This window comes from Bacillus rossius, chromosome 12, assembly GCF_032445375.1.
Source record: "Bacillus rossius redtenbacheri isolate Brsri chromosome 12, Brsri_v3, whole genome shotgun sequence".
Taxonomy (NCBI): domain Eukaryota; kingdom Metazoa; phylum Arthropoda; class Insecta; order Phasmatodea; family Bacillidae; genus Bacillus; species Bacillus rossius.
This window is the reverse complement of record NC_086339.1, coordinates 46,987,805-47,002,533: the sequence shown is the minus strand read 5'-3', so window position 1 is coordinate 47,002,533 and position 14,729 is coordinate 46,987,805. Positions and strand designations below refer to the sequence as shown.

At 36.8% G+C, this 14,729-nt stretch overlaps 1 non-coding gene across 1 annotated transcript; it reads left to right on the top strand.

Moving 5' to 3' along the window:
- Positions 1 to 8,836: 8,836 nt before the first annotated feature.
- Positions 8,837 to 8,909, top strand: Trnav-cac (transfer RNA valine (anticodon CAC)). The gene has a single exon. It is a non-coding gene; the product is annotated as a tRNA-Val (tRNA).
- The last annotated feature ends 5,820 nt before the right edge of the window (positions 8,910 to 14,729 follow it).

Genomic DNA, 14,729 nt, shown 5'->3' with positions numbered 1-14,729 from the left:
GCTACAAAAAAAAACCACCTGTCTCTTAAAAAAAATTAAAACAAGAACAACTATGTTAAAGGTTTCGCACGTAAAACAGATCCCTAGGAGATGCAACATTTCAGATTGTTTGTGGTCCTTTAGGACACTCTGCATACTGAGCACTAGTGACACTGAAACACGCAGGGAGGTAACGAACATTTTTAATATGCTCTTTCCGCCTCAGTTGTTTAGTGATCAAGATTCCAACTCTATGGTCGTAACTGTTCAATGTATGAAATACCTTTTGTAGTAAATACCACCACAATAGCCTATTGGAGACTACTACAGCATAACATCATTGGTAGATATAGAAACAAGAGGTGTTGAAGTCGTTACAAGAATTGCTACTGTCGAAGCTGTATGTGTCGAATACGTTGATTACATTTAATATGTTTTTGTACTGTTGAGATGGTACGTAATGTTGGAGGTGCTACCTTTGATATGACTGCATCTTTCAATGTTGCTGTCATCAGGATCTTTGTTGGTAATGGAGGTGACATTGCAGTTGTTATTGTTGATGTTGATAATTTTTTAGGCTTAGCCTTAGAATTTTTAACTGCTGACGATACACGTGTCATAAAAGTCTTCGTCATTGATGTTACTGAGCACTGCTGAATAACTGTCAAAGTCTGTTCTCGCTCCTCCACAGTAGCAAAAAACTGTCTGTTACAACCAAATCCAAATATATATAAATAAAAATAAATATATGTGTGTGTGTTTGTGTAAAAAAATGTGACTCTTTATACCCAATCCATTTTCAGTTTGTAGCTTTGCAGTATATCGAATGAACTGTCAAATAGTCGCGACTTCTATTCATAAAGTCATACCTTTTGTATTGTGACGAACTACTTATTCAACAGTCGTTTCCAGACCTCAAAAGGTCTAGGATAAAGATTCTGCCACGGAATTTACCATCGAAATTAGGAGTAATTCTACATATTTTTGATAAGTGTGTCGCTGATGAGATATTTCCCTGTATTTGAAAAAAAAGCTGAAATATTCTCCTTTATAAAGTAAAATAACAACCCCAAAGAAAATACCAACTGCTACAGACCTATCTGCCTTCTACCTAAGTACAATATAAGAAACAATTTAATATAAACAAATAAACTTTATAATTTAACAACGTTTACACAAATATCAGTTTGTGTTTAAACCGAGGTTATCCACAGAACATGCAATAAATAAACTATAAAAATTATAAATACTAATGTGCTTATCCCTGAACCCTCACACAGTTTATCACTATAGCTGTGGCTAGTGCCACAAAAACTACAAGACAGATACTTGTTATAACGCCTGTGCCATGGGCGATTAAAAATAATACTTGATCCAATAGGAACCTCAGCTCGAACTGTATCGTAAGTTGTGTTGTGATATGTCGCATATATATATATATATATATATATATATATATATATATATACAATACATGAAAACAAACACTTAAGGCAAAATATGTTTTAAATGACTTGAAACTAAACCTATAAATAACATTGTAAATAGAAGGTCTTAAATGATTTATGTAGGTAGAACCAACTGACAAAACCTAAGATACTACAATTTGTACCTACTGTAACACATGCAATTATCACACACACATTCACTTATTGCGTTGACTGATAGTAAAATTGGCTAGCTCAGATAATAACACTCAATAAATAAACATTTTATTTTTAGTTAAAACATTAAATCCTTTGTTTCAATTTGTGCCGGAAATTAGGCATTTCGTCACCTTTTTAATTTTTTTTTATAATTTTAAAATTTTTTGGGGTTTCTTGTTTTTTTAATTTATCTGGTTGTTAATGGGGGTGATTTACTTTTTGTTAGGCCGCTGTACGCCACGGATTTAAACTTTGTGCCAGTGGACCGAAGCCCCTTCCCAGGGGGGCCTATCTGATATTTTGCTGGCTAATGTGGACATGGTCAGCCCGGTTGAAATTTCTCTCGCCTGCAGTCACGTCCCGAGTTTGTAATTTTAATTCCCTGCATGACCAAAACTGCTTTGAGCAGCTCCTGGGCTGCAAGCTGCTACCTTGTAGAGGCCTGCTGAGAAAAGCATGTCTCGTCACGAAGCAGTCTCCAGTGGAGCTGCGTTCCCACCTTAGTGGCTATTTCTGCCCCCCCTTACTCTCTCTCCTCCTCACTTTAGTTCTGAGAAATTAAGCTAAGAGCAGTGACCGGACGGGACGATGACCTGATGCAAAAACCTTCTCCCGGGTCCGACAGACACATCCCCGACATCTAGCGGAGGAAAAAGTAACCGCGGGCCTGGTCGCCAGCGTGCAGAGCTTACCCTCATGACACCTGGTGGCAAGTGTGCTCACCACCTCAAGTAGTTCCCCCTTACGCCGCTAGAAAGCAGCGTCGCGGTGCCATAAGGCACTATGCTTTCCTCTCGCGGCCCGGAGAAGTCGATTGTTCGTTGCTTTCGTTTCGGTCCGGTAGAGAGCGCGCATGTCGTGTTGTTGTCACGTCCGCCTCGGACTCCTTCGGAAATTTTCGGCTTAGAACCGAACCTACCCCCTCCTTTGACCCGGGGCCTTACCGCCCGATTTAATTAGGTGCTTTGTCCGATTGCGAGGACTCAGTCCTCTGACCTCGGCTACTGACCACGTCTCCTCTACGTCCTCTGCGCTAAGAGGCTTTTTGCGGGAACGGTGATTTTCGTGTGCACGAGAATGTAGTCAGCTTGCTTAAGGGATGTGATCCCGTTTGTACAGTAGCCAGGCAGAGGTAGTTTTTAGAAAAGTCATGCGTTGTTAAATTTTATATTTATTCTTATTTAATTCTAAAAATTCCGGTTACGTCCGCGCATCCTGACTTCTCGGTCCGCGGCATCCTGATGTTGGCGCGGGACACCTAGTGAGCTCCAAACTCTACACCCTGGTTGGTGAGTAATCCGGCCTTTTCCCCCCCATACCCGTTTGTTGGCCTTTTGCGCCGACGGTGTAGGACTGTCTGGAAGCAAGTCTAATTCGTTTTGAATTTGATTTGGGTTTCAGACAGGGTCGAAGTGCTGGAGAGACAAATTGCTCCCAGCTCGTGGTCCTGCACCTCCACTGCGGGTCACGTTAGAAGAGAGGTTTCCGCGACCCGACGTTATTTTTTGAAGACCCGGGGGGTAATGTGAAATCAACATCCCCCCCCCCCCCACCATCTAGCTACGAACTACATTAATCGAATGAATAGCCTACCAGCGAACAGTGCTTTCCTCAAGAATATGTAGAGTCAATAAAACTAATCATCGATGTAATGATTGGACAAATCAAATTTGGTGCGAATTTTTAAATTTTTGATTATGTAATAATATTTTGTTAAGGTGTAATGTGTATTGTTTTAAATTATTTTGGGGCGCCCCCTTTAACTTTGTTAATTACTAAGATTTTTATTGTCAGGTTTGAATAATACGAACACAAAATTCCATAATAATAAACTAGGAACCTATAGACCAAGCTAGTGTTAATTTATTTATGATATACCTTTTTCCCGTAAACGAACCACCAGCTCCCCAGTTGCTTGTGTCAGGGAGTTCTAAATTGTCTTGTTCTCCACCTCGTGCAACCTCTGGTCAATAAACTTATTTTTCTTATATTTCTTACCTAGCAAGTTTCCAAGGCTCTTTTTAATTAATTCAAAATAATTCAATTTTGAGGCACGAGGGGCGTTACAAGTTTGTATCTTTAAATATGCCGGATATAAGGGGAGCAACTCAATACACAAATGCCTGTATTACGATGTAATATTCAGAAATTAATTTAGCTTGCACAACACCATAAGGTTCTGTAACAGTTTTACATTACAGGTCGACCAGACCAGTGGTTCCCAAACTTTGTTCAGCTGTCAACCCACTTTTCCTTATAGGAATACCTCCACGGTCTATCGGTCCATGGTGGAAGAAAAAACCTTATCTGTATCGTATCCCTTCCTTATGTATATATAATTTGCTTTCAAATATTTCATATATATATATATTTTTTTAAGATAACGATTGATTACTGATAAACAATTTGTGTTCTGATTTGAAAATGGTTGACAAAATATAAGCACTTTGTAGCAAAACAGTTATTTATTTAACAATATATATGTGTTTGCACACCGTTTGGGAACCGCTGAACCAGACAGTTCAGTGGCGAACACGCAAATCGCCCACTCAAACCGACTGAGCTGGCGATTGGCAATCTTAAGAGGCCACTCCAGTGTTTCAGGGGCACTACGCAACCCGCGTTAACCTCATAAGATTCAATGCTATTTTCATTTTGCTTATAACTTATTAACTAATATAGATTTTGAAATGATGTTTGCTTGATATGTAAGACAACGATGCTCTTATCAAAGCCCCTTTCTTCAAAAACGTGCACAAATTATGGTTTTATACTAATCTTTACTAATATGCATAAGTGTATTGTCTAGGTTTGAACAATAATTTATGCACTTTTTTGAAGAAAGGGGCTTTGATAAGAGCATCGTTGTCTTACATATCAAGCAAACATCATTTCGAAATCTATATTAGTTAATAAGTTATAAGCAAAATGAAAATAGCATTGAATATTATGAGGTTAACGCGGGTTGCGTAGTGCCCCTGAAACACTGGAGTGGCCTCTTAAATTTGGAATCGGACTTGATATTAAAATATTAATATAATAGTTTGTACTTTAAATCATTTCGATTAGAACTACAACTGCAGTTATCTCAAACTGCTCCAATTGCTCCAAATGAATTTGGCTTCAACTGCTCCAAATGTTCCAGTTGCTCCAACATGCTACAATAGCTCTAATTGATTCAATTGACTGCAACCGCTCCAACAGATTTCAATTGCGTTTTGCTCGAATTTATCCCAACGGCTAGAATGACTTTATTATTGCTCTTTATATGTTTAGTCATTGTCAATCATTTAACATTTAACATCCTTAAACTAGAGAGTTTCTCTATGCAAAAAAAAAAAACAGTCTGGAAATTATTTTTGAAATTTTGTGACATTTACCCCCCACCCCCTTTTTTTCACAACCCCCTGAGGGCAGGAGACTTTCTGGCTAATTTCTCACCAAGCCCCGACATCATGGATACACAAAACATGGTTATTGTCCATAGCTCGAAGGTAGTGATTTTTTCCCATTGATCCCTCCCCCCCCTGCCCTTCAGATCGTACTAATGAAATTATTGTATGTCTTCGGTTCTACAACAAAATGAATAGACCTGCGTTGAGGGTCTGTGCACTATTTTATTCGATGCTCACAATACCACACATAGCAAATGCTAGACATAGCGAGTGACACAAACACATGGTATAGCAACGGTCAACACAACACAGTCGCCGAACACCATTTTGTGTGGTCCGGCTAACGAAAGCACATGTTAGACTTGAAGAGTGACCCAGTAAACACTTTTTTTTTTAAATGACAAAATGAACATTTCGTTGAAAAAGGGCCAGGACAGATCTTCCCCGGGGGGAGGGGGTTGGGTGAAGGTTGTCCCACCGAAGCCCAAGTGATAAACAAAATCCATTTTCAGAGTCCCGAATATTTCAGATGCAACTGACCCCCCTCCCCCTAACCCTAACCCCAACCGAGGCCCCACCCAGGGGTCCGATGGTGCCCGAAGACCTCTGGAGCAAGTCAATATCGACGTACTTCAATTTTCCGAACTTTCGAAAAATCGGCGGCAAATGATATCCCCTCATATATATGGAAAAGGGGGGGGGGGTGATATAACCCCGGACACATGTTACACCGTGCCCCGGCCTATTGAATCGGAAACACTCCAAATCGATAGAGTATATATTTTGTTTTAATTTTTAAAATTTTGCTTTTTTGAGCTCCCAACGGGTATCTAAAAGGGGGGAGGGGGAAGTCAACCACCAGCGAATTCACCACCCTGCTCCGGTCTCATTGATACACAAAAAAACATAGTTTTTTGTTCATAGTTCGAAAGTAGCTGTTTTCTTCCACTATGACTCCCGCCTTACCCACTCTCTTTAGATTATAGTCATAAAATTATTGTACTGTCAACGGATTACATAAACATGCAAAGTTTCATATCAATACAATTAGAAGTAGGTTAAAATCGACTTTCAAGATCTGATTACATAGTTACAATCGAAACTAATAAAAGTGCGTTAAAAATATATCGCCTCGTTCGTAATTATTTAGAGAACCAAAATTTTTAAATTACTTTGACGGAATGTTTGTTTTAACCCAACCTCCTCTTTTAGTTCTTTCAAGATGTTCTCATGTTCTAAAGAGATAACATATGTACAGGTTTTTAAGTCTAATCATAAGCATTCAAACACAAAAAGATTCACAAAAATCGGTCCCATTAGTTTTTGCATGATGCTCGTTCAAACAGACAAACAGACAGATACAGTTTTATAATAGTACAGATGTTACAATCAAAACTTATCAGACATTATGTACATATATATAAATAATTAACATTATGTTCCTATAGTAATTTTGTGTTTGAGTTAGAATGCCTGATGGCAGATGCAAATAAAATAGAGCTTTTTTGTGTCTCAAGAGAAATAGAAGTATTGACATGTGGAAAACTTAACCCAATCTATACTGATACATATTATAAAGAGGTAAAGTTTATAAATTTTTAAGTTTTGTTGTAGGGGCTAATATCTGAAACTACTGATCATATTCTGATAATGCTTTCACTAATAAGAAGCTACATTATCTCTGAGTGGTAATGGCTATTTTATATTCTGATAAATATGTTATTTCAGAAAGAAATCACAATAATTTTAATTGAAGTTTTTAAAAAAAAGGTTATCTGGTTGATTTATCGACATGGGCTGCCTAAACGTTTGTAAATTAAGAAATAAATTATAAAAATATTAAACTTAATTATCTTTACAAAAAGTCCACGATACTATATAAGTTTAATATTCCAGCAACAGAGGCTGATTTTAAGTTAAAAGACATAGAAATTTTACAAAATGAGATTTTCATGTTTTCTCTATGAATATCTCTATGAATAGTACATCACTATTGTTTTGGATTGACATAGACATTGTTTTAATTAGAAAATTCATTTAGGTTAGGTTCTAACTTTTATATTATTGAAGTTTTGTGTAAAGTTGTAGTTATTGTAACTGTATGATCCCTAATAATATTATAAATGCAAAAGTGGGTTTGTATATATGTCATTTCACGCAGCAACGGAGCAACAGATCGACATGATTTTTTAACGTGACAACGTCAAATAAATCGATGAACGCAGGCTGCACGCACGAAAAAGTGTCTCGTAACGCACATTGTCCCGTTACGCTGTGTCCCGTTACGCTCATTGTACGCTTACGGCGCATCTATCTTTTTTTCACTCGATTGGAACAACCATTGATTTGATTTTTTCGAGGCACATTAAACTTGAAACACTCTCATTCGTTTCCTACTTTTCCTATCATCGTCCTATCCTTAACAGAATAACACAGATTGGAAGAAGTTAAATAGCAAATATGTATAAAAGTTATAGTTAAAATAATCTGTGAGTTAAAGTAATAAACATATTTGAATTAATGAGTGCAAATAAAAGTAAATTTATCAATTAAATTGTAGACTTATTTTCACTCCTTCTTTGTATCCATACAAAATAGTGATAATTCAATAAAAATGATTCAATTTAATTCATAAAAGTATGTAATCATTTCATCAATGTTTTATTATGACTTTGTCACGTTAAACTATCGTCCGTAAACAGAATTTACAGACAAACAATTTTTTTTTCGCAATAAGATTTCGAGACCAGTTGTGTAGCATCGTATCTGTTTCACGATTGGTTGAGTTTACTTTCATGTACGTGTTTACTGCAGGCGCACGAATCACTGTCATTTGGGGCGAAAGCATGTCGTCCGGAATGGCCGGCCAAAAAAACAAAAAAAAAAACAAAAAAAAAAATGACAAGCCTAATTAGTAGAGACCGGAAAAAATTCACGGTTTCATTCGCGATAGGCTAGAATCTAAGTGCGATAACTTATTTGCATATAATATAAATAGTATATGGGCCGGAGTGTTACACAGACTGCATACCTACATTTATGAATTTTCATCCCTAAATGAGTGAAAAAGGGGAAGTTCAGTTTTATAATAGAAAATCTTATGTGGTAGGTCAAAGACACACAAAAAGTGAGTTTGGGTCATTTCTCTATGGTTATATATTAAGTTATGGCAACTTGCTATCCTCCTTGGCCCAACTCAACCCTTAGTGAAGCTCATTGCTGCTAGCGAACCAAAGACGCTAATAACAGTTGAGTTTAGAACTTCAATAGATGGTGTTACCTTGAATTTCCAACTGCTATCGTTTGTGGCGCCCATCATGTCTTGCGTAGCAGTTACCGTCCTTCCCACAATATGAAGCTTAGATTTGCGTCCCGAATTTGCTGACACACCAAGATTTTCCAAACGATAGGACTTAAGAATCCAAAATATTCTCGTTTTTTAAGTTTATGTCCTACAGATTTGAAACTCGATAGTGATGTTCCTTATATTATCATGTGTTTACCCTGGGAAACGCCTGGTACTTCAGCTTGTATATTATAAACTAGTTGTAATAAAGCCACAGGACATAGTCTAACATTCATGGAGAAAAAAAGGGGGCAGGGGAAGTAATGTAATTATTAAAATTTATACTGCCTTCAAAGTTTTTCTTTAGTACTAATGATAATATATTATGACAGTATTTGAAGAGAGACTTTAACAAACATACTGTTGTGTGTGAAATAATTGTTATTGTCTCGGCAAATATAGCACTACCATATGACGGATAGGAGTAAAATCATACATTTATTACTATAAATTTGAAAGTTAAATGTATCGTTTCCGTAGTGTAGTGGTTATCACGTGTGCCTCACACGCACAAGGTCCCCGGTTCAATCCCGGGCGGAAACACATTTCTTAAACTTAAAGAGAAATAATTTTCCTTATTTTTGTATAGTGAAATTTGTATTGTCATGTGATAGAGGCGTTTGGTGTTTAGAAAGCTAATAACCAGTGTATTTAAACTATAAAACCCAATGTATTAAAAATAATAATAAATGAATTGTGTCTGTCCAGAAAGTTTCTAATGAGGCAAGAAAATACAAATTACAACATTTATTTGATTTGCTACACTGACGGCGTTTTGACATCAAGCAAAAGCTGACGCTATCAGAATATATATATATATATATATATTTATATATATAAAAAAATATATATATATATTTATATATATATAAAAGCTGACTATATCAGAATATATATATATATATTTGACGTGACAACGTCTAATAAATCGATGAACGCCGGCTGCACGCACGAAAAAGTGTCCCGTAACGCACATTGTCCCGTTACGCTGTGTCCCGTTACGCTCATTGTACGCTTGCGCCGCATCTATCTCTCTTCCACTCGATTGGAACAACCATCAATTTTACTTTTTCGAGGCACATTAAACTTGAAACACTCCCATTCGTTTCCTACTTTTCCTATCATCGTCCTATCCTTAACAGAATAACACAGATTGGAAGAAGTTAAATAGCAAACATGTATAAAAGTTATAGTTAAAATAATCTGTGCGTTAAAGTAATAAACATATTTGAATTAATGAGTGCAAATAAAAGTAAATTTATCAATTAAATTGTAGATTTAATTTCACTCCTTCTTTGTATCCATACAAAGTAGTGATAATTCAATAAAAATGATTCAATTTGATTCATAAAAGTATGCAATCATTTCATCAATATTTTGTTATGACGTTGTCACGTTAAACTATCGTCCGTAAACAGATTTTACAGACAACCAATTTTTTTTTATTTTTTTTGCTTTTATCGGAGCACTTTTATCAAAAAGGTTAAATTTTTGGCCTGCAAATAAAATGATTCACTAATCGTCATGGCTGTTCCGACCGTGAATTTTAGTGGCAGCTGCAGAATCTACGTGCGATCTGAATTCAGAAAGGCAGTTGAAAACACAATTGGAGTATATTTATCACGAACGACATTATTTTAAAGAATTCTACGTTAGATTTCGTGTCCGAGTTTCTTTTTATATTTGTTTTTGCATCATGAGAACACATGAATTGGCTCGTTACCAACTAGATTTTACTCATCACTGAATAGTACTGAAAGACTCGCTATTATTTTTTTTATTACGTATGTTTGTTATTTTTCTGAAATCTTACACCACACTTAAATTGCTTACGTCATACGAATGTTTAATATAAAACCACTCCATTTTCATGCCTTCAGTGGTCCAAATTCGTTAACGGGAGAAATCGCACTACGTAACTGTTCATGCGCGTTGTTTGGTACAATATATTTTTAATATTCTGCTGTAGTAAGGCACAAAGGTACAAATTTTTCTGCGTAAAACCAAAATGCATATTTTTAACACCTAAAGGGTTAATGTTCAGAACAATGGTAAAGAAAAGTTGAAGGATTTTGTTTATTTACTATTAAACAAAAAATATAATCTTCCGCTTGTTTATCTTCATCGGAGGCCAAGCCATTATTATTGGTTTAAATACTTGCTACTAGAAGCGCTAATGTCGCGTATTGTACATGACGTCTCGTAGGGTGAGCAGTCGATATATTTGTTTTCAATGTTTACAACTAGGTATCCTGTATGTACATATCGTACACATCGTCTGCTAGAGTGCGCTGCAACCATTGAGTTTAATTTATACCTTTTAGAGTGCAGTAGCGTCAACCTCCAGAATAATTTTTTAACGTCCGCCATCTTTTCAGCCATTTTGAAAATCTGTAATTATTAACCAAAAAATATGTAAAAAATTCTAAAAATCATCAAAAATTTACCCCTAATAAAGTGATTGATTCGATAGATTCCTGTCCTTGCTTCGATCCTTGGCTGACGTATTTTTACTTCTTAGGGAGTATTCAAGTTCGTAGATTCGTAATGGTAATAAACATTTGTTAATCTGAGATAACTAATCTGTATAACTATGGAAGTATTTTTTTAAAGAAGGTACATAATATTTTGTGTAACATATATATACACAATAACTCGCACTCTATAATTTATTTTATTAATAACAAAAGTAACGTAAAGGTTTTTTACAGACAATCGTTTTCCATCCGCCTTTCATATCTCTTTATTTATTTCGATTTTAGTATGGCGCAATAACACTACACTAAACAATGAGATATAAACAATGTTTAGTTAGATATAGATATAAATCAAACATAAAAACACATACTTACAAATTACGAATTACAAGAATTACTGATGAATCATCTAGCAATTTAACATCTAAGTTCAGTACTGACATACCATGTAAACTAATGTATTTAAAATATAAAATAATAATTAGATACTATCAAATACAAACCTAAACATATTAAACATTGTTTTAAATATAAAATACTAAAATATATTTAAATTAAATTAAATATAAAACATATATTACATATAATACATATTTGTAATGATGTCATTCTCTCACACATTCGCATATACCTTCATTCAGTATTCCCTTGGATATTTTTCTGGAATTTAGAGAGCCAAGTTTTTTTTAATAAGGGATTTTTGAATATCTTGCTAGACCGTTGGTGTCCAGCATCCTGATTGAGGTTATTCTACAGGCTAAATGCAGTGACTTCCTTACGTCCTGACATGAATTGTTTATTTATATACTTATGTCTATGAAGTATTTGTTTACTGTTTAGTTAATATCATTTGAATTTTTTTTTTTAAATTAATGTAGTATTGCTTAGTAGGTCCTAGTACGGGTTCCAAAGTGTGAATTGTGGGCCGCCATCTTGTATTTTGACGTCACGGCGGCCATATTGGTGCAAAATTTTCACAATAAACTTACAATCTCCCTATTTGAGAAGGGAAAATTTCCCATTTTCCCTCAAAAAATAAAAAAAATTAAAATTCGAAATGCTTCAAAATACATTTACCTTAAAACAAAGAACATTCCTAAAAGTGACTTAAGACTTCTAAAAGTACGCCATCCTAAATCGTCGAGGTGGTGACCTTGACATTGGCCATAAACTTGAAATTATTTAATTTTTGAAAAATAAATTCCAAAAAATCCCCCCCCCCCCAATTGTTTACTTCAAATGTTTATTTACTCAATTCATCCTGGTCCTAGATGGTGGACATGTTATTAGAATTCAAGATGGTGGCCATAACGTAATTTGCAATGTTCGGGGATTGGGGTGTTCGATGTCAAGATGGTGAATATAAGATGGCGACTGAGGTAAAATGTCAAGGTCAAAGTTCAAGGTAAAGTTTTAAGATCAAGGTTAAAGTTCAAGGTTTAAGGTTCATGTCAAAGTTAAACATTCAAGGTCAAAATTATGTCAAAATATATGATGGCGGTTGGCACCACTGGCACCACACCTGGACCCTGGCGCCAGAGCCCCTTTACCATACTACTCTGGCCACTTAGTCTGAAATTTCTTTAATATAAGTAATGATGGCTTTATTAGGATGAAGATTTTTATTTGCCAGAATTCTATGAAGCACGAAATTCATGCAATTATCAAACCTTGAAACAATATAAGGGGTCCTTTACATCAGTGAAAGATAAAACTCCAGCTTATAATCTACCCGGTGTGTACAAGGTTTCATGTTCATGTAACAAACTATACTTGGGACAAATTGGCAGAAAAATAATCACAAGGGTTAAAGAACATATCAGCGACTATAAACATGAAAACCTACGATCAGCTTTAGCAGAATACTCTTTGGAAACCAGCCACAGCATTGATTATGATCAGTTCCACAACATAGCCAACATCACACAATGCAATAAAACATGCATTTGAGAATCAGTATAAATATTAAAACACCCATCGATCATTAATTGAGAGGAGGGATGGAAATTAAACAGAATAGGGGACCCATTCTTCAAAAAACATCAAAATCTAGCTCTGCAGCCAACAATAGACAGATAGCCTCTGGTTGGCCAAACAGCCCAACCAACCAGAAGAGAAGAAGCCTCTGATTGCCCAGCTCTCCCAGCCAATTATAGAAGCCCAACTCCGATTGGCCAAACCAACAGGCCAACCAGAAGAAAGAAAGGCTCTGATTGGCCCACAGCTGCAGGCAATCGGGAAACACTCTCCTCTCAGGCGAGAGTATTAAAAAGGCAAGAGAACTTGCAGGAACCTCAAATATATATATACAAACATATATATATATTAAAAATGGACGAAGGCTTTGTGCCTGAATTACAATTTGCGACCTGTACAAGGATAACTAATAACATGGCTCCGTTTGTTCTAGGAATAAGGTGACAACATCCCTCTGGGTTCTCTACGCAGCAACAGGCTTAGCTTACCTTTGACCGAATCTGTTTTGGAACGCAACAGTTCTGTCCATAAGGCAGCCAGCAGTGTACTAACTCATGTTACAATTATTTACCGTTCACCAACACGACCACACGATGATACGCCTGTGCGAGTGTCGGCCTGAGACACCCGTGACTTGCACATGTGGGCTAACCACCCACGCATGTCCTGTGTTCTAGAGGTCTCGTTGGAGCGGCTCGCACAGCACTACACTACACGCCACACCCGAGATACTTGATGTGTTTTATACAACAATCCATTATGTACAAACAATTCCTCTCTGTATTTGAAATACGGTCTTTCTAAGTTATTGAATTCTGTACTACTCAATGGCCAACCCTCCTTAGTATATTCCATTACACTCTGCAGTTCGTCATCTTTCTCTGTCTCCTGTTGAAATTCTACTAAGCGATCCTTTGCCATAGGTAATTTTTCCTGAATGACACATACATGAGCCTCTATTTCAGAATCAAAACTATCCTTGCCCTCTTGCTTTCGAGTGACCCTCGATAACATCGTCTGCAATCGCTAGATCCTTACCCGGTATATACTTAAGTTCAAAATAGTATTCCTGTAACCTCAATCTCATGTGCTGTAAACGAAGTGGACACTGATTCAAAGGCTACCTGAAAATTGATATCAATGGCTGGAGGTCAGTCTCTATTATAAACTGTTTTCCATACACATATTGTTTGTACCTTTCACACCCATGGACTATTTATTTTAATATACATCAATTCAGATCTTCACTATCAAAAGTTTACATTTATAGTAAGTGGCATTGGTATATTTCTACTGAACATGAAAAATAAATTATTGGAATTTGGTGAAAATAGGTCAGTGGACATTTCAGCGAACTTACAAGCCTCTAAAGCTCATCAACATGACACTACATCACGCCAGTTAGCCGATCTAACTGGTGGGGAGCTTCACGCCCCCGCCGAATTAGGTACACGTAACTTTATAGCATTACACAACCTACCAGCGCACACACAGGCCTGTGTGCCAGACCTATCCCACAAGACACGCACCCCGCCCGTTCATCCAAGTGATTCTAACAATAGCGTGGGGTGCATCTTGATTAACTATGCACTGAGCGAGTCATAGGGACCTAGGTCATAGGACCTGGCCTCGCACACACTGAATGCCCAGGGATGGCAGTGTGATGGATCGGCGGCGTCAGCAACCTCAGTAGGTAACTGCTCCCTGATGATGGCGACTACAACGTCGACCGAAACGTCGGATGATATCTTCGCCTTGGAAGCGATTACAACCCAGAAGCCAAAAAGACTCCGGCGGAAGCCTGCGATCTTGATCAAGTGGAGAACCCTTTGACACACATGGCAACCCTGGGCAGGTGGTGCGGGGAATGTCCGTCAAGTGGGCCCGGTCATATTTCGTCGGGAATAAT